This window comes from Hyaena hyaena, unplaced genomic scaffold (assembly GCF_003009895.1).
Source record: "Hyaena hyaena isolate Hyena2069 unplaced genomic scaffold, ASM300989v1 scaffold_1158, whole genome shotgun sequence".
Taxonomy (NCBI): Eukaryota; Metazoa; Chordata; class Mammalia; order Carnivora; family Hyaenidae; genus Hyaena; species Hyaena hyaena.
The window spans coordinates 264,969-285,232 of NW_024081790.1; the positions used below are offsets into that span (position 1 = coordinate 264,969).

At 42.0% G+C, this 20,264-nt stretch overlaps 1 protein-coding gene across 1 annotated transcript in view; it reads right to left on the reverse strand.

Moving 5' to 3' along the window:
- Positions 1-6,640: 6,640 nt before the first annotated feature.
- SMPX (small muscle protein X-linked) overlaps positions 6,641-20,264 on the reverse strand; it is a 54,521-nt gene continuing 40,897 nt past the window's right edge. Inside the window, exon 5 of the mRNA XM_039222562.1 lies at positions 6,641-7,046. The gene's annotated coding sequence lies outside the window, so the exon portion shown is untranslated. The remainder of the gene's footprint in view (positions 7,047-20,264) is intronic.

Genomic DNA, 20,264 nt, shown 5'->3' on the forward strand with positions numbered 1-20,264 from the left:
GCAGCCCTCAATTAATAATGGATGGAGGTTGGTGCATAAATACCCCAGCTCCCTCATTCGAACTGGAGCAACTATTCTCTTCAGACTTCCAGAGCTTCCCCTGTAGAATTAGGCTTCAGTTACCCATAGTTACAACTGCCTTCCCAGCCTCCCTCTTGAGCTGCCTTCCTGGCCTTATCGCACCTCCCCAGACCGCTACTGGCGTCCCCTTCCCTGTCCAAACAAGTTACCTTCACTTGAACCCTTGCCTCAGAGTCTTCTACTAGGGAAAGAAGCAAAGAGCAAACAAAAAGAAATGTTTATTGATATGCTTACTACCCTGACCATTTGCCTAAATCGTAACTTCTGATTTAAATAAAGGAATCTGGATTATGGGGGGTTTAAATTAAGTCCAAATGATTGGATCATGACTCAAATCACTAGTTACATATATCCATCTTAAATCATTGTTGGTAATTTCTCCCTGTAATTTAGCTATCCATATGCTCATCAGATACAGCCCTTAATGTCACCCTCAAACAGAGTCTTTGCAACTCTTCTTTGAAAGTGTGTGGGTGAAGGAATTCCACAATACAGTGTTCTTTCCTCCAGTAGTGGCTGGTTCTGCACTGTATTGAGTCTCATTGCCTCATTGATTTGGCTGTAGTTTTAGTTTTGAAAACACATGCAGCATTGTAAGTGATTGTTATCCTAATAGGGCAGCCAGGATTTCAATGCAGATCGATCTGAGTTCAGAGATGACGCTCCTGTGTGCAGAATTGTGAAGCTGGGCCCAGACAGCAGAAGTGAGAGGTGCTTGGAGCTGCTCTGTGGGCAGTGTCTATGTTAATCTCACTGGAGGAAGGAGAGCAAATAAGGAATTAAAAAAGGGCCAGTGCCTGAGTCACCCCAGGGCAGTTCCAGGTCACATGTACATCAAGACTATGTGACATTTAGATGTCTCAGGTCACCTCAAGCCAGATTATCTTTTAGTCCTTGCTTGGCTCCCCACACCCACTTGGAAGCCCTTATGCATCTTCCTTGCCCTTCAGGAAAAAAATAGATGATGAGTGTTCGATTGTGCATGAAACACATAGGCTTCCCTGGCTCAGCCAGATCTCCGAGAAGCCACGGAATCTTCTTCAGTGTCCTGACTATCAGGCTCTGGAAGCAAACGCTCTCTCTCAGTCTCTCATTTCCTTTTTCTCATTCTCTGTCTCTCCCTCCTTCCCTCCTACACACCTTTCTCTTTACTACTTCTTAAGCAGCAAGAAAGCTCTGAAGTTTAAAAGCACATCCTTTGACATGTCTCTGGATAAAGTCATGTGACGCCAGGCTGCCCCTCAGACATTCTTTGCAGATCCCAGCTCTCTCACCCACCCACTTTGCATCCGGTTCTCTGTAAAGTTCTTAGTACATCAGTTATCAGGCTGAATGGGTCCAGTCTCCCAAGGAAGAGTCAATTGTCCTAAAAATCTGATTCCCAGAACCACAGCAAGTGATTTCAGCTTATTTACTGGGATCAAAAGTCAGCAAATAATCATGATGTCTGAGGACGAGAGACTGTTACATAATCATCCTTTGGCAGAGACAATGAGGTCACATGTTTGCCCATCTAATCACTGATCAGGGACATGTTTGATTGCAGATAATGTGCTCACTGGCCCACAGCTTAATTACTGAGTGTCTGAATCAACGAAGCTTTCAGATGTAGGTCTTGCCTAATGGTGCATCTGTTAGAGATCATTGCCTGTACTCAGCCTCTAAACAAAAGGTCTGGGGGATACAATGGGTCATTGCTAGCACTGTTCTGGATGACCTCTCATTGAAAAACATGCCAGTTCCTACAGTTTATTTTCCAGCCAGCAGTAGGCATTATTGTTTACATCTAGGGCCAAATGGAAGGAATGACTCCAAGGTGGCAGATATTGGTAAAGCCTCTGGTGAAAGCACACTCTCCGAGGAAATTAATGCCACAGCCATTTCAGTATATCTGCAGCCAGAGTCCAGTTATCCAGATGGGAAGGTTCCAGAGCTCAGAGAGGAGGGAGTTCCTTTCCCAGCTGGTAAAGAAAATACGTTGGGACAAGTCTAGGGAAATAAGCAATAAGTAAAGTAGAACCAAAATGTTGACTCTTTGGGTTGGTGTCCCAGCGGTCCACCAGGATCTAACTACAGAGTTTGGAGACCTGTGGGTCTCATTAAGGGACATGTCTCCTGGCTCTTTCCTCCTTCCGAATTCCCCACTCCATGTGTGTGTAGTTTACCGGGGTTCCAAATGGAGTCCCCCCTCCCCCTCCTTGGCCATCATTATCATAACCACAGTGCCTGGCAATGACTTCAAGATTTGGAAAAAAAATAAGTTGGGGGGGGGGGGGGCGGCGGTTGCTGTTTTTTGTTTGTTTGCAATTTAAGGAGTCTTGGTCTTTGCACAATTATGTAATCACTAGGTCCATTTCCTTGCCGGAAAATGTAAATAAATGCAGCATGCCATGTTAAAGAAATTATCATAAAGTTGGATTCACTCAGAATTTAGAACGCCAAGCAAATGCCTAATTTCCAATACTGAGCAGAAATATCCATGTCCTCATGGGTGTTGAGCCCCCTAGGAGTTGAAGTATTTCCTTTGGCTTCTTCAAATGTTTATCACCTCTCACTGAATGGCAGGAAAGCTCACCTCAGGCTGGGTAGGGAGAGTGAGAATTGCCTGAGCCCAGGAATCTTTCTCTGTGTGGTCAGAAGCAGAAGGCACAGTATAAAATAACCCCCCTAAAAAATGCCAAAAACCCCAGGGCACCTAGATGGCTCAGTCAATTAAGCAACCGACTTTGGCCTAGGTCATGATATCATGGTGGGTTCGAGCTCCATGTCAGGTTCTGTGCTGACAGCTCAGATCCTGGAGCCTGTTTCGGATTTTGTGTCTTCCTCTCTGTCTATCCCCCTCCACTCATGCTCTGTCTCTCTCCCTCAAAAATAAACAAAAACATTTAAAAACATTTTTAAAGCCCCTCTATGTACAAAAGCTCACCCCCCCCCTTTTTTTTTTTTTACATTTTTTAACATTTATTCATTTCTGAGAGAGCACGAGCAGAGGAGGGTCAGAGAGAGAAACAAAATCTGAAGCAGGCTCCAGGCTCTGAGCTGTCAGCACAGATTCCAACCTGTGGCTCAACTCGTAAGTGGTAAGATCATGACCTGAGCCAAAGTCGGACACTTAACCAACTGAGCCACCCAGGCACCCCATTTTTTCCACTTGACTAAAGCCTATCATGGGCTGTAAGGCAGCATGGCTTGTGTGAGTGCGTGGATTGAATTGTGTGTTTCAGAATGTTTCTGAACAAATTCCTCCAGGACCCTGTCTTGTCTAGTGCACCATAGATGTGTGAGCAATATTAAAAAGCAGAAATAGTTTCCAGACAAGCCTAGAATTCTCGTTTTGTATGTCTAGAGACCATAAGCAACCCATACTGGGGTAAAGTCCTGCCTGCTCACCCCCTTGTCTGGGCACCATTGCTCCACCCAACTCAGTATCACAGTTGGAAATTAGATTTTAGAGGGCAGACCTGCTTTTGCTTTGCAGCTCATCTGCAGGCATTTGACGCCCAAGAGGAAAGCCCCCTTACGCTGTGGAATCCACATGTTGAATATATCCTCACTGAACCAGGGAAAGAGCTGGTCATAAAAAAGAGCCTTGTTATCTGATGGTGCAGTCTCTCCTAGTCAAGGGTGGAACTGAATTATTTTGCACAGAAGTCAAATGTTATAGGAGTGATTTTTCTCCTTTAATAAACAAGCGTGGGGTTGAAGGATATGAGGCCAAGTGCATTCCAGAATCTGAAAATGATTGCTTAATTGAGGTTTTTCTTCTTTTTCTGAAGAGCACCTTTAGGTGATGGCGTGGTTATGGCTGTAATCTTAATTTACAGCTGAATCCCCTCTTATAATCAGTGTATATGTTTTTTTGACAGTGTGATTTGCCTTCAGTGCAGAATCTAAGCAGATTTGGTCATTTGCTTTGAAAGCAAAAATGAACTCAGTGCATAAACTTCAAGGGTTTTGTTCACCTGGCAACATGCTGGTAGGTCATGTTCTCCCCAAGTGGTTGTTCTGTGTGGGGCTTGTTGACTAAATATACAGTCGTGTCTGAATGGGATGATAATATATCCTCTCCTTTAGAGAAATTTCATTAATGGTATGTGAGGCAAGGAACTAGCTGTGGACCACACTAATGCCTACATTCAGAGTCAGGTTAAAATCCCAAAGGAACATCAATTACCAGGTTAAATGCGCTTTCTATTTGAAGTAGATTACAAAGCATTGGGATAATGCCACAGGCCTTCAAGGGGAACCAGTTGTGATTGATCAACCCGTGGTGGTCCTTGAATCCAGTTGAGCCCTCTTCTCATTTCTCATGAACCTTCCCACGTCTTATCTCAGAGCAGAGAGCCATGATTCTAGGTCAGCCCAAGAATGTCAGAGTGGTGGCTTAATGGGATGGTACATGCAGATTAGTAGTGTTCCTTATCAGAAATGAGAAGGTTTTTGTAAATCTTCTAACTGTTCTAGTTAGAAATAAGGTATTCATTTGAGTCACTATCATCCCCCCATGCCCTGGGCCTAACTTTGAAAATCTACTACTGTCATTCATCTACTCAGGAAGTAACCTTGGAAGCAAAGCTAATTACCTTCCAATCTGTGCTCTTAAAATATAAAGATCCTAAAAACTGGGTGGTTGAGAGGATTTTGGAGAGCCTTGCTTGTCCCAGATGGCTTCTGCTCCAAAGGAGATGCTTTTCAAGTGTCTCGCACAGGCCTGAACCCCATGGGGCCTTCTCTTTCATTCGCTCAATCAGTATCAGAAAATCCCATATGCAGATCGAGGCGGGAGGGAGGATGGAAGAGAGGGTTTCTAGCAAGGTGATCTTCTGGGAGAATGTGCGCTCCTCCCAGCACTTAGCATAGAGCCTGCTGCAGAGAGTAGGCAGCCAGGCAGTGTGGGCAGGGCAACCAAGATCACACTGGGGCATCCCCACCTGTCAGCAGAACACCTGACATTTGTACCACGTAGAGCACTGGCAATGAAAACGCTATTGTACCATATGCTTTACTTTAATTGCTCAAACTGATGTCATTTCTAGTTTTGTTCTCTTTCTCTCCTAATGAAACTTCAACTACTAATACTTTGTTTCTTTCTCATAGAAAAGTTGCATAATAATTAGTTGTTTACAAGCAAGCAAGATAAATAAGGCTGTTTCAACATGGTATATGAATTTTTAAAGAGCCATTTAGTACGAGGCTTGTGAATATATTTTAAATAACTTCATTGAAAATAAATGCTGTCTTTTCCTATAAGTGCTGTCCGATGAATGATAGAATGTGGAACTTGCTAAATCCCAACTACAATGAATTTGAGCCTCAACAAAATAAAACACATAGTAAATTAAAAGCTCTCAACAAATCCATTGAATTTGATACCTCTGGTCTGTATTATGCTGTGCATTTGACTTGGGAGACTGCAGGAAAATATGAAGACATTTTTTATAACATTCAACCAGAATGTAATTTTGAAGCAAACATGGATCATTTATATATAAACAAAGGGAAAACTAAGTTAAAAAAAAAACAAAAAACCTACCCAACTACCCTAATTAGGAAGAAGTGGAATTGCCTGAGGCAACACAATGCCATATTATTTAGGACCTGTTCTGCTAACAGAGGATTAAACCGGCAGGTTTGGTTCTGACGATATACTCCTCCCATGCATCTGTAGTAGATCACCCGGCTGAGCCACAGCCCAGATAGATATCTGGGATCCACAACCAGATGGGTGCCCTTTGAGGAAAACCTAAACTCATTGGGCCTTCCTGAGTCTACAGCCGGTCACATTTGTGTGCACGAGAGTCCTGCTTTCAGAAACTGATCTCTACGAAACAGAAAAGCTAAAGACTAATTTTTGGTTGGGATGTTCAGAAGAATGTCTGATTTTCTTTTTTCTTTTTTTTTTTTTTTTTTAAATGAGAGGCACTGAAGCAAGGAAGAATTCATGGTGCTGGGGTCTCTGCATACCAGGTAGGTGACACACTTGCCTTTAAAACATTGTGGTCTCCAGAACCTGTTTCCTCAAATGGTCACACTGTGAGGTTGCCCCAGCATCTGGGAAGATCAGAAGACTCTGGAGAGACATGAGTGACTCTTTTTGGTTTATGATGGTGGTGACCACTGAATTAAGTTTCATAGGGACTATCTTAGCAGCAGGAGACATGTTTCATCTTTCTTTGGACATCTAAGGAATGATCTGCCCCTCTCTTTTGTTCTGATCCTTCAGCTTTATTTTTGTTGTGCCTTTAATGAACTCTGTGCCATCTGAACAAAGGGAATTTCTGAGCCTCTATGGAAGCAAAATGCATTCACCATAAAGGTCATCCTTGGAGGAGGGATATCAATGATGCCCAAAGGCAATATTTAATGTCATTTGCAATGACCAGTCAGTCATAGTTTTACCCATGGTACCCAGTTACTCAGAAGGAGAAACCCTCACTTAAACAATGTGGGATTTGGTTGGCTCTTATATCTCATTTCTCTCCATGTGGCGGAATGTGTAGCTGTCTGAAGATATGAAAATTAATTTACTCTAGATCACATTTTACACTTACTCCAAGTATTTGAACTCATAAAAAGTTTATTGATATAATTTAGGATGTGAAGAACTAAAATACATTCCAAAAACTGACCAAAATAGTGTGTGAAGTAGTTTAGAGAACTTCCGTTGGAAATCATTGTTATGCATATTACCCTATCTCTCTCAGTAAAATCCTGTTTCTCCTCAAAACCACACCCTCCAGTTGGTGAATTCTTGAGCTGATTTGCTGTGCAAAGTGCCAAACATGAAGATAAAGCAAGAAGTGCAGCCAACTAGAAGGAAGAGTTATAAATGTACAAACAAGGCATTTCTACTAAAGTGTCAGGCATTCAGGAGGTTCATAATTTTCATACAAATATATAAAATCTTTTCATGAGCTATTTTCATTTGAATCCATTCTCGTTCTCTTCGATTCTTCACATCAAGCCTGCAAAAGAAAAAATAAAGAAAGTGTTAGTTTTGTTTTCATGAGTTATATTTAGGGATAGCTTGAAAATCAATATGATAGGTACAACTCAAGCTTGAAGACCTTATTTTCACTTGGAAGCTTCATCTTTTGATTTCATGAATGTAAAATGAACTATGAGTAGGTGTGACCATCAAATTCAGCTCTAGTGATTTAAGTAACTCCAAACTAAATTAGGATGGCTTCCTTCTGAAATGATTAGAATATAATGCTAACCTTACATTTATGACTTGAAGACCTTTGGTCCCTGTGGTAAATTTGCAATCATGGCTCCAGTCTTCCATCCCTCCCTACATCCATCCCCATTGCCATGTAACTTTTTGGTTTCCTACTCTCGTGGGTGAGATATAATTCCTCAAGTCTGAGTTTGGCCATGAGACTTGATTCAGCCAACAGAATGAGGCAGAATGGTCTGCCAGTTACAACTCTGGGCCTCAAAAGGTATCATGTTTTTATTAGCTCTCTTGCATGTCTTCCATTGGCCGACTTACTCCAGGAAAAGGATAAGGAACATGTGCAGCTGAGCCACTCCAGCTAATGTGCCCCAACTAAGTCCCATCGAGCACAGAGCACCCAGCTAATAGAGATGCTTAAGTGAGCCCAGCCTAAATGGGTCACAAACTTATGAGCCAACATAATGAATGATTTTGTTGTAACCCGTTGGATTTTGGTGGGTGGTGAGTGGTTATGCAGTAATAGATAATAGATATGGTGCCATTTCTTTTAAAATCTCTTATAATACAGAGATCATTGGACATAATTTACACATTTGTTTTTTTTATTATTCCTGGATACCATTCCTTGTGCTTTTTATGTGAATAGGTTGTGCATTTTATGTGAGTAGGTTGAATATTTTTTAACAAATGGGATGCTTACTTTTTTTTTTTTTTTTTTTTTTTTTTAATGGCTGGAGAACAAAACTCCATCTACGAGGCTCCACCACTGCTGTGACAGACACTGTGGCTTGGCGCTCTCTCCCTCTTTCTCTCTCTCTCTTTTAATTTTTAAAAAAAGTTTTATTTATTTTAGAGAGAGTGTGTGAGCAGGGGAGGGGAAGAGAGAGATGAGGACAGAGGATCTGAGGCAGGCTCTGTGCTGACAGCAGAGAGCCCAATACTGGGCTGAAACTCACGAACTATGAGATCATGGCCTAAGTCAAAATCGGAAGCTCAAACAACTGAGCCACCCAGGCACCCTGGCTTGTCTTTCTCCATATCCATTCTCAACTACCTTCACCCTTGTTTTTCTCTACTACAAAGGCTGATAGGCAAATATTCTACCTCCCAATCTCTCTTAAAACTAGAGGTAGCCGTGGGACCCAGTAATGGCCAGTGAGCCCTGAGGAGAATTCTGTAGCAGAGGTCTTTTTTTTTTCATTTCAAATTTTTATTTAAATTCTAGTTAGCTAACATACAGTGCAATATTGGTTTTAGGAGTAGAATTCAATGATTTATCACTTACATACAACACCCAGTGCTCATCCTAACAAGTGCCTTCCTTAGTACACCATCACCCATGTACCCCATCTCCACCCCCCCACCAGCCTCTCTCCATCAACCCTCTCAGTTTGTTCTCTATCATTAAGAGTCTCTTATGGTTTGTTTCTCTCTCTCTGTCTTTTTCCCCCTCCCATATATTCATTTGTTTTGTTTCTTAAATTCCACATATGAGTGAAGTCATATGGTATTTGTCTTTCTTGGACTTATTTGCTCAGCATAATACTCTCTAGCTCCATCCATGTCATTGAAGATGGCAAGATTTTATTCTTTTTGATGGCTGAGTAATATTACACACACACACACACACACACACACAATATCTTCTTGATCCATTCATCAGTCAATGGACATCTGGGCTTTCTCCACAGTTGGGCTATTGTTGATAATGCTGCTATAAACATCAGGGTGCATGTACCCCTTCAAATCTGTAGTTTTGTATCCTTTGGATAAATACCTAGTAGTGCAATTTCGGGATTGTACGGTAGTTCTATTTTAACTTTTTGAAGATCTTCCACACTGTTCTCCAAAGTGCCTGCACCAGTTTGCATTTGCACCAACAATGAAAGATGGTTCCCCTTTCTCCTGTAGCAGAGATCTTTTAAAAAGCTTTGCTTTCCAGTGTTTTTTCTTAGAGCCTGTTGTGTCATTTAACACGTATAGCATTGCCATGATGTGCTCTCTGTTTACATGGGGACCCCTTGTCCTACTGTGCTTCACTTTATTGTGCTTTGCAGATACTGCAGTGTTTACAAATTGAAGGTTTGTGGCAACCCTATGTCGAACAGCTCTATTGGCACCATTTTGCCAACAGCGTTTGCTCACTTGGTGTCTCTGTCACACTTTGGCAATTCTCACAATACTTCACGCTTTTTCAGTATTATATTTGTTATGGTGATCTGTGACCAATGATCTTTGATGTTACTATCATAATTGTTTGGGGGTGCCACATACTGTGCCCATGTAGGATGGCAAACTTAATGTTGGGTGTGTTCTGGTTGCTGCACTGACCAGCCCTTCCCCCGTCTCTCTCCTTGGGCCTCCCTATTCCCTCAGATATGGCAATATTGAAATTAGGCCAGTTAATAACCCTACAGTGGCCGCCAACTGTTAAAGTGAAGGGAAGAGTCATGTGATACAGCAGGCTTCACTGTTGTCGTACTTTAAGAAATTGCCACAGCCACCTCAGCCTTCGGCAGTCACTGCCCCAATCTGTCAGTAACCTTCGACATGGAGGCAAGACCCTCTACCAGCAACAAGATGATGACTTGCTGAAAGCTTGGATGATGGTTAGCAGTTTTTCAGTAATAATGTATTTTATTTAAGGCATGCACATCATTTTTTTAGACATAACATTATTGCTCACTTAATAGACTACAGAATAGTGTAAACATGACTTTTTTTAAAAATTTAATGTTTTATTTATTTCTGAGAGAAAGAGAGACAGCATGAGCAGGGGAGGGTCAAAGATAGAGGGAGATACAGAATCTGAAACAGGTACCAGGCTCTGAGCTAGCTGTCAGCACAGAGCCTGACGTGGGGCTCGAACCCACGAACTGTAAGATCATGGCTTGAGCCGAAGTCGGATGCTTTACTGACTGAGCCACCCAGGCGCCCCTCAACATGACTTTTATAAGCACTGGGAATCCAAGAAATTCATTTCAGCTGCTTTATTGGAGTGGTCTGGTACCAAAGCCACAGTCTCCAAGGTATGCCTATACTCATTGTCGAGATGAAATACAGAGAGGTCAGAAGTTAAAAGTAGCTCAAAGTCTCATAGCCGATGAATAGAAATGCTGGGATTTGAACTCAGGTGTTTTGACTCTGGAGCTTTTTCCACTCCACTAACAGGGAAGGTTTGGATAATTCTCAAACCAGAGGGAAAGATGGGGAAAACATAAAATGGAAATCAGTATCAACAGCTGTCAGCATAGGCTCTCATATTTCTTTAGCATTTTTTTAGAAACGTCTGTTTTCTGTCCAAGCCAGTCACCAAGAGGAAGCAAGATACCAACTCCTTCCCAGCCCAGGAGTTCTGGCTAAAATGCATTTTGTTGGGCCAGCAAAACTCCCAGCCTCATCCTCACCCTCAAGCCAGTGTGTATCTGACCATTGTTCCTCACACACCTCGCAGTGAGTTTGCTGGACAGTCACTGCTTCTGTAACGTGTGAAGAGCCCTCAGGCCTCACCCTCTGTGCTTATAACTTGTGGCTAAAGTCCCTCCCTGTGACTCTCCGCATAACATGTTGCACTGTAATTATCTGTTATATGCACCCTCTCTCCTCTCATGCCATTCCCACATAGCCATCCTGCCACTAGGCTGTGCCCTCCAGGAGCATATGAACATGTCCTATTCATTTTTTACATCCTGCTGCCTATCACAGTCCCTGGCACAGAGCAGGGCCTGCAGACTGACAAGTGGGACCACTGGGGAAGTGAGAACAGGAAGGGAACTGAAGTTGGAGTTATAGCCAAAGCCACATTCTTCAATGCGAGGCAGCAAGAAGGAGCAAGGGGTGACACAGGAAACCAGGAGTGTTGATTCGATGTGCTACATCCCCATGGTGCTGTCACATCTGCCCTCAGCCCCAGCGTGGTACTCTCAAGCCATGTGATTGCTGTGGTGACTGTACTGGGTGACATATGGCCAGTCTCTCTGGCTAAGTGAGAGGCCCATGACAATCTGCCCTCGAAGCTGAGAGATTCCTCCAACTTCTCTGAGCAGCATGGGAGGGGTGATGAGTAATAGCAAATTGTCACTGAAGCCTGTTCTATGAGGTGTGATTTCTCTCCAAGAAGTGTCTAGACTGTTAAGTGTCATCTGCAACCCAGAAGCGGGAACCATTTCTGTAAGAGGCTTGATATGGACTTTGACCACCACATACATGTCCCAGGTGCCTGAAATTATGGTTGTACTTCTCAGCATAGGATGAACCATTTGCAATGATCCTTCAATGACTGTTTAAAAGCCCTAAGGGCACCCCTCACGACTGGATTCAGCTGTTGGACCTCTGACTTTAGGACAGTTTTGGAAGCACAGGGAAATGTTGACCCAGTTTTCCCAGATCACCTTCAACCTGTAAGATGGCCATATGATTTAGAAAAACAAATGTCTAGAGTTCTTCACGTAACACTATTCCCAGGTGAACTGTGCTCTTCCCCTTCACGTAGTGTGCTTGCAAGCTGTGGGAAGCATGGGGAACTTGGTGGAAGAAGGGCCTCTGTGCCCAAATCATCGGCCTGTGCTTCATATGGGAGTGGAGAAGAAGCTGAAGGGGGTGGTGTCCTTTTTGACCTCCTACTGTGTGCCATTTTACACAGTTACTTCATTTAATCTATACTATGAACTTGATTCACAGAGGAGTCATGGCAGCTGTACTTCTGCAGACCACCACGTCCTCTCCCACCCCCAGCTTTTCCTTTCCTTCCCAGGTCCCTGTGGAATCCAACAGGACCCAGCAACCCTGGACATAGGACAGTGCTGATGGCTAAGGTCACATATGGTGCTTCCAGTACCGCAAAGCCTCCAAAGGACCAGAGTCTCCATCCTTGGCCTTGTGGGCCTCAGTGTATTCTTGGGATACCTGCTGGTTACCAGAATACAAGAATACAGGAATTCAGAGACTTGGGGTCAGGGCTCAATTTTAGAAATGGGAACAATGGGAAAGGATCCAGAGCTAAAATTGCCCATGCTGCAAAGCACACTTGTTTGTCAAGTGGTTGGAATGCAAGTGTGTTGGGCAGTATCCTGGGCCACACTGCTTTGCTGCCTAGACAACAGCTGTCAGCTATTCTCCTGTGTCCTGCTCTCCTGTAGGGGACACTTGTGAGAACCATGGGCAATATGAGGCACTCTGCTGAACAGTCACTCTCTAAGTATCCCACACTCCTTTTGTACCCAAATCAAAAAGACACAGAGTCCCCACTTCTGGTTTACATTTGGGAAAGACACATCTTCGCTGGTAAATGGGTACTACACCAAATACCTCCCTTGTGTCACCTTAAGTCTGGCCTGAGGAGCATGTGATGTTTATGCCTTGCCATGACCCATTTATAGCTGTGTTAGTCATAGTGGCTGTGGCCCCTCATACATCATTTATGAAATGGAGTCCACTCAACACTTGTCTGCATTTAGTCCTTTAACCAGACACTCAGGGACTGTACAGCGATTACTTCCTCCTGCGTGGTGCTAAATCATAGAGCCATAAACACAGTGACACTCAAAAGTCGTCAAGAGAAAGGTGTATCTCACGTTCTGTCTGGCTCCATATGCAGGGGGCAGCCATGTACCCAGAGCAAACCAGCTGAAGCTTTAGAATTGGTCAGAGGGCATTGGTACGGCCCTCCAGAGTTAATGAAGGACATTCACACACCCTGTCCCATGTAAATGGCCAGAGAGATAAGAGGTGGTGCAAGCTACAATCATGGCTCCTATAGAACCTCCCACACCGGGGTCAGGTGAACTCCAAACCCACAATCCTCCTGTATCCCAAACAGCCACTTGTAAAGTAAAAGAAACAAAACTCTAAGTAAAAACTTTAAACACTTTTTTCTTAAACCATGAGACATCCACCCAAATTGGCTTTTGTGCATCATGAAGCCTTTGGTGGATACAGTGAGAATTGAAACCTTTCTACCAATAACTAATAGAAGCAGGAAAGATGAGAAAAAGCACAAAGAGTGGGCCTTTTTTTTTTTTTAATTCTACACCTAAAATCCAGATTCAAATAGTGTTCTGTGCTCAACGTGGAAAGTTTGAGTAAGGAAAAGGCAAATTGCATGTTCAGGTCAAATCTCATTAAAACAAGTTCAGAAGGTTTTTTTAAATCCTGTTATTTTGAGAATTTGTTGTACTAGGTAATCAAGCCAGAGTCGAGGGCCAGTAGCTGAGATAACATTGAATTTCTTTGGGGAGATCTTAGTGGAGAAAAGGGCATCATCCAAGACTGGCAGCTCCTGGTTTTGTGGTCAATTTCTCCCATCTAGCCGAGCACAGACCTCCCTATGTCAAAAGGGGCCACTGGAGAAATGCTGGAGAAATGCTGACTCAAGAGTTCCCACACTTGTGGGGATGAGCACTGGGTGTTATATGGAAACCAACTTGACAAAAAACTATTTGTAAAAAATAAATAAATAAATAATAAATAAAATAAAATAAAAAGAGTTCCCACACAAAGCAGAACTCACGAACACCAAAGGTATACAAAGTGAAAACACAAAATGGAGGAGACTATTGTCTCATCTAATCGATTCTCAGAGTTTCCAAAGATGGCAAAACTCTTCTGTGTTGTTTAGGCCTAAGCATTCAAGGCCTATAGACAATGGTGCTTATATGATAAATACCCAGCATCCTCTTAGAAACATCTGGCAACAGTCTGTGGCAGTCACAGGTTCTGGAACATCGAAAGAGTAAACCAATTTCTTAACATAACGTTAATTGAATCTATAAAATAAATATAGGCCTCTCTGTCTCTTTCCTGTAAGGCATCCTGAAAAACATTGCCATCGAGATCACCTTAGAAGTGACTGACTTTGTTTTTACAGTAACAACGATGGTACCAAGTGGTCCAAAGACTCAGTATTCAAATAAAACTCTGGCTTTTGACGTACCATCAGGCAAACATAGAACTACAAAGCTTTAAAACTATTTTCAAAGATGAACAGAACTAGAATTTTAGTATTGCTTCTTATTTTAGACACTAGGAAGTAAAACTCCACAGGGATTGGCTCACTTGTCCAAGGTGACAGAAGTAGTTAATGACCAGTCCAGGATTTAAAACATGTCTGGAGCTCTTTCCCATATGCTGACCACTTTTTCAAAACCTGTTTAAAATGGGCACAAGTAATCTGTACATATTGACAGAATCAGAGTCAGCTTGCATGTCTGTAGTATATCAGTAATTTGACTTAAACATTTTTGTAGTTGTTCTGATAGACACCAAAATTTAACTTAGAAACATTTCTTGTGTTCTCAAAATATAGCAGAATTTCTTTCTTTCTAATATTTTTTGTAGAGTAAATGCACAAATCTTAAGTGAGTAGCTTGATAAATTGTTTAATTTATGTATATAGCATGTATGGCTTTTATTTTTCATAGCTTTTTAAAAAATTGAAATTCAAGCTAATAACATATAGTGTATATGGTTGTTTTTTTTTTTTTATAGTGTATATAGTTTTTAAAAACTACTTATATGCCAGCATATCCTCAAGGGTTGGTTGGTTGGTTGGTTTGAGAAGTAGTACTTCCAAGAGACAATAAAGTTTCACTTTTGAAAGAAAAGGAAGGGAGTGGGGAGAAAAGAAACTTTCCATGGTCGGATAAATGGAGAAATAGTGGGTTAAACAAAGATAATCGTTTTCTAAGTTTTAGAGCTCCTCAGAGCTTTTTTTTTTTTTATTATTTTTTTAAATGTTCATTTATGTTTGAGAGAGACGGAGACAACGTGTGAGTGGTGGAAGGGTAGAGAGAGAGGGAGACACAATCAGAAGCAGGCTCCAGGCTCTAAGCGATCAGCACAGAGCCCGATGCAGGGCTCAAACTCACAAAGTGCAAGATCCTAACCTGAGCCAGAGTCGGACGCTTAACCAACTGAGCCACTCAGACACCCCTAGGGATCCTCAAAGCTTTCAAGATACAGATGTATATTGTGGGTTTGGGGTTGTGGGGATGACACTATGTAGCATTTTCAAAGTTTATTAGTGAACCATTTTTCCAGTTTTCTACTATTTGTATTCTTTTTTCATTACTCATTCATTATATAACAAATGGTGTCTGTAGTATTTCATCAGGTGGATTCACCAAAGTTTAATCATAATCCTGTTAATGGACATTTGGGTTTTTAATCAATATTGCTATTGTAAATGAATAAAACTTTTTCCACATGAACATCTTCTTTAGGATGCCTTCCATCAAGGCCCAACGAGGTTGGGGGAGATAGAAATTTACAGTGGCTGGAACTTTCTCCATTTACTAAGCCCCACACCCTCACTGTGTAGGCTAGCAGTGCTTGCTCTACATAAGACACTCAGTATCTGTTGAGAGAATGAGCAAGTGCCTGTTTCTTGATCTTTTTCCCATTCATCTTCGTGAATATTATAAGAGGAAAATTGGTAACTCTTTTTTTGATTGAGCATCCCTTTGATTACTAGTCAGGCTGCACATTTTCTCATGGTTCTCTAATTATATACCCACTTTTGTTAATTGTGAGTTCATTTCCTTTATCTATTTATCTATTAAGGTGTTAGTGTTTTGCTTCCCAATTTTCATGGGCTCTTTATATAATTGCACATTTCACGCAAAACAATTTTCCTGATAGAGTTTGCTGTTTAATGCTTGGATTTTTTTCAAGTACAGATATTTTTTTTTTAATTAGCAAGAGTTTGGGAGATGATTCTGATGGCACTTCTTTTTTTAATCAAAGGGTTTTTTAATTTTTTTTTTATTCACGTATAGTTGACATGCAATGTTACGTTAGCCTTAGGTGTATGGCATGTGATTTGGTAAGTTTACACACTATGCTGTGCTCACCACAAATGTACCTACCATCTGTCACCATACAACGCCATTATAATATCACTGACTATATGGTTTTTACTTCTTTAAAAAGCTATCTAGGGAAGCTTAGGCCAATGCCTTCATTTTTCCTCCAAATCATTTCAACCAGGACTTCAAGTTACTTATAGCTAAATCCTACATTTTTAATGTTTTTCTTTTTTTAGAGAGAGAAAGAGACAAGAGTGCAAACAGGGCAGGGGCAGAGAGAGAGGAGACACAGAATCTGAAGCAGGCTCCAGGCTCTGAGCTGTCAGCACAGAGCCCGATATGAGGCTCGAATCCATTAACTCCCAGATTGTGACGTGAGCTGAAGTCGGACGCTTAACTGACAGAGCCACCCAGCCACCCCAACTCAACCTTTGAAAGCCATCATCAAGGGACCTTCATTTTATCATCTGAAAAGTGATAAGAAATAAAAAGAAGCCTAGAAGGGCTTCTCAGACTTTAATGCCCATAGAAAGCACCTAGGGATCTTGTTAAACTGCAGATTCTGACTCAGGAGGTCTGGGGTGGGGCCTAGGTTGTGCATTTCTAGCGATCTTCCAAGAGATGCTATTGCATTTGGTCCGTGGACCGCACTTTGAGAATCAAGGGTCTAGAGGAGTTGTTCTCAGTGTGTGGGTTGGTATTTTGCTCCTCCTCCACCCCATGGACATTTGCCAATATGTTGAGACAGTTTTGGTTATTACAACCAGGAGGAGAAGGTGCCAGTGACCTCTGGTGGGTAGAGGCCAGAAATGCTCTAAGCATCCTACAGGGCGTGGGACAGCCCCCACCCCAAAGAGTTAGCCAGCCCAAATGTGAATATTGCTGAGGTTAAGAAATGCTTCTGTGAAAGAAAATGATCCCAAACCTGAGCTGGGACAGCTGTGTGCTCTAGTATGATGAATGGTCCCTTCTGGGGCATTTGTGATAAAACATATGAATGATTTTCTGATCAACTTGAATTACATTAAGGGCCCCTTCTAGGAAATTAGATTTATCTGCCTCACTAAATTAGCCTTGAAGCAGAGTTTAATGACCACGTCTACCTGGTCTAACAATGTTACTTAACCACATTTTTTTTTCCTATTCCAAGTTTTTGAAGTCACCTTTTGAAGCCTCTTTAAGCAACTTTGTTTTTGTTTGTTTTATTGAAGCATAGTTGACACCCAGTGTTACATTAGTTTCAGGCATACAACATAGTGATTCAGCAGGTCTATATGATATGCTGTGCTCATAAGTGTAGCTACCGTCTGTCACCATGCATTGCTATTACAGTACCATTGACTGTGTTCCCCTGTGCTGCACCTTTCATCCCCATGACTTATACATTCCATATTTGGAAGCTTGAATCTCTCAATCTCCCCTTTTAAAAGCAACTTTGAAATAAAGCTTTCACGTGTACTTGCAATCAATTCACAAGAGAAATTGCTTTAACACCCTTTGCTTGCAAGCCTCCAAACTGGTTCCCAGGTGGGACCCTGTTATAGGTTCAACTAATGTTTACTGAGTGCCTACCATGGAGACATGTTAATGCAGACTGTGTCCTCAGATCCCAGCTCTGCTGCTTCCCAGCTGTGTCACCTTGGGCAAGTGTTCTTTTGAAGTACAGGAAACTAATAGTATGAAGCTTGTAGGGTTGCTGGGAGCATAACTTAAAGCATTTAGCTGAGTGCCTCCCATATAGTTAAAAAAAAAAAAAAAAGCTTACAAGTCCCGCAAAAAGCTTATAAGTCAACAAATCCCTTGCTCCCCCTCTGCCTTCCAACCAAGATTCAGTCTTTGTCATCTTGGCTTGAAGCTCTTTGTGGTGCTGACAGGCACTGGAGGTCTAAATGCCCGGAGTGGAGAACTGAAAGGAGTGAAGTGACTCAAAATTATAGGGGGAAAAAAAGAAGGGCTGGGACAGCCAGTGGATAGCTGGGTTTTAGGTAAATAATGAGATATTTGGGGTAAGAAGTCTCCAGGGTGAAGGAATCTTGGGGACTGATAATGAATCAAGAGACTTTTGGGGTAGTTTTACTATGTGTTTTACAATGTAACTCTTTCTTAGATGAAGATTGGCATTCATTTTTGAGGCCGTTTTTGGCAATCAATTCAGGTTTCTTTTGGATGTGGCTTGGTACTTAAATGGTCTTAAAGGTAGAAACCAAAATGCCTGGCTTGAATTTGGTTACATCATATGTCACAAAATGTATTAGGCACTGTGGGCACACTAGGGGACAAGTAACAAGTTACCCCCTTCAAGGAACTGAGCATCTAAAACGAAAGACAATAAAATAAATAATAGCTGCTGTGGGTGCTGTTGTGAGTGCTTTCCTGTTCAGAGGCCATGGAAAGGCTTTCCAGAAAGTGTATGTAAACTGAGACTGAATGAGGGGTGCAAGCTAACCAGCTAATGGGTAGGGGAGGAGAGAAGGATTTGAAAAGAGTATTCTGAGCATGTGTAAAGAATATTCTCAGCATGGCACCTCCATGGACTGAGAGAAGCTCACTAGGGTTAGAAAAGGAATGCCCTGAGGGGGTAGAAATGCAAGATGGGGAAAAATTGGTGAGTGTGAGCCAGTTAATGCAGGCTCCAGGGGTAATGGGGAGCCACTGAAGGATGTTCAGTAGGGCAGTGACATTATCACTTCTGTGGGGTTTTTTTGTTTGTTTGTTTTTTGTTTTTTTGAAAGGTCTGTTGGCTGCAGGGCTCTGGCAACTACAAACAAGTGAGAAAAGGCTTTGAGAAGCAAAGTGCACAGGTCACTTTGACAGCTGTGGGCCATTAATGCTCCAATTGTTCAGTGAAGGTCACCTGTGTGACAGCAACAAGAATGGTGGATGAATGGAGTTTGCAGACCTTCTTTCAGGGTGAAGAGAGGGGTCAAACATATCAGAACCTCCTACCACTTATCCAAGGGCTCTTGCCTGAGGATTGAGAAAGGAGATCCTTCACCAACAGCAAAGGCCCAAGGGCTCCTCACTAAGGCCCTTCAGCTCCAGATATCAGACTTCCATCAAGGGCTTAGGAAAACTCCCCTGGGCCACACAAGCATTTCTTGAAGAAATAAATATGAATCAAATTGCAAGTGACCACAGACTGCGGGCAGTGGGAACTCATACTGAGCTCTCACCTGTCAGTTCTCAGTATTTTGTGGGCTAGGAAGAATCTGAGCTTAAATAGAGCAGAAATGGACAGTCTTTCAAATCCCATGGCTTAATTTATTGAATAGGGGAAATAAGCCTTGGGAGGGAGACAGATCCACTTCTAACGATTTAACCATTAATACAGCCCTGCTATAAATGGAACTCAGGAGAGAAGGTAGCATGGCAGAGGGCAAAGGAGTAGGCCCCATTAAACAAAATAGGTCAGGCAGGGAGAAAGCTGTCGTGTCTCCTGACTAGGTATGCTGATCAGAGATGACAGGCCTTGTCGGTTTTTAACTGATTGAAAAGGGATACAGAATAAGGAAGAGATTTCTTTCTTGTCTTTGCCTTTCTTAGGAGATGGCTGTTTCAAAGAGGATCCTAAAGAGAAAAGAACTGATAATATTGATCAGTCCTGAGTTTTTTGCTTAAAAATCTTTATGTGCATGTCTGTATGTTTTCAGAAACATAAGTTTTTACACACAAAAAAATTGTGATTCTCCTAGGGAGTCCTTGTGGACAGATCACTGTCTTTTATCTGGGATTAGTGAAACCCAAACTCCTAAGGAGGGTGGGTTTGCCATTGGTTTGATTTTTGGTGATACTCTGCTCTTTTTCTTATTTCTTGTTTTCTTTTTTCTTGTTTTCACCCTCAGAAATCAAAAGAAAGAGCAGGAAAACTAGCACAATATGGAAACAAGCCAAGGAAAGAGAAGCATGTGAAAAAAGGTAAAATTTTTCCCTCAAACACTGGATTCTCTTCCAGATTTGTCTTCCCTTAGAGGTTCTGCTTTTTTCTCCCTCCTTCTCCTCCCTAACGACTCAAGGAAGTGAAGAAAAATCTTTCCTGAGTTCTCGAAGTATGTACTTTGCTTATACATTGTCCAGTTTCTGAAAGCTTCCTCTGTTAAAAAACATCAGGAAAATTGGCTTCACATTTGGAAATAATCTTTCTAATCTTCCCAAAGATAAACAACATTTGGTGTTTTAAATAAATACAAGAAAAGTGTGGG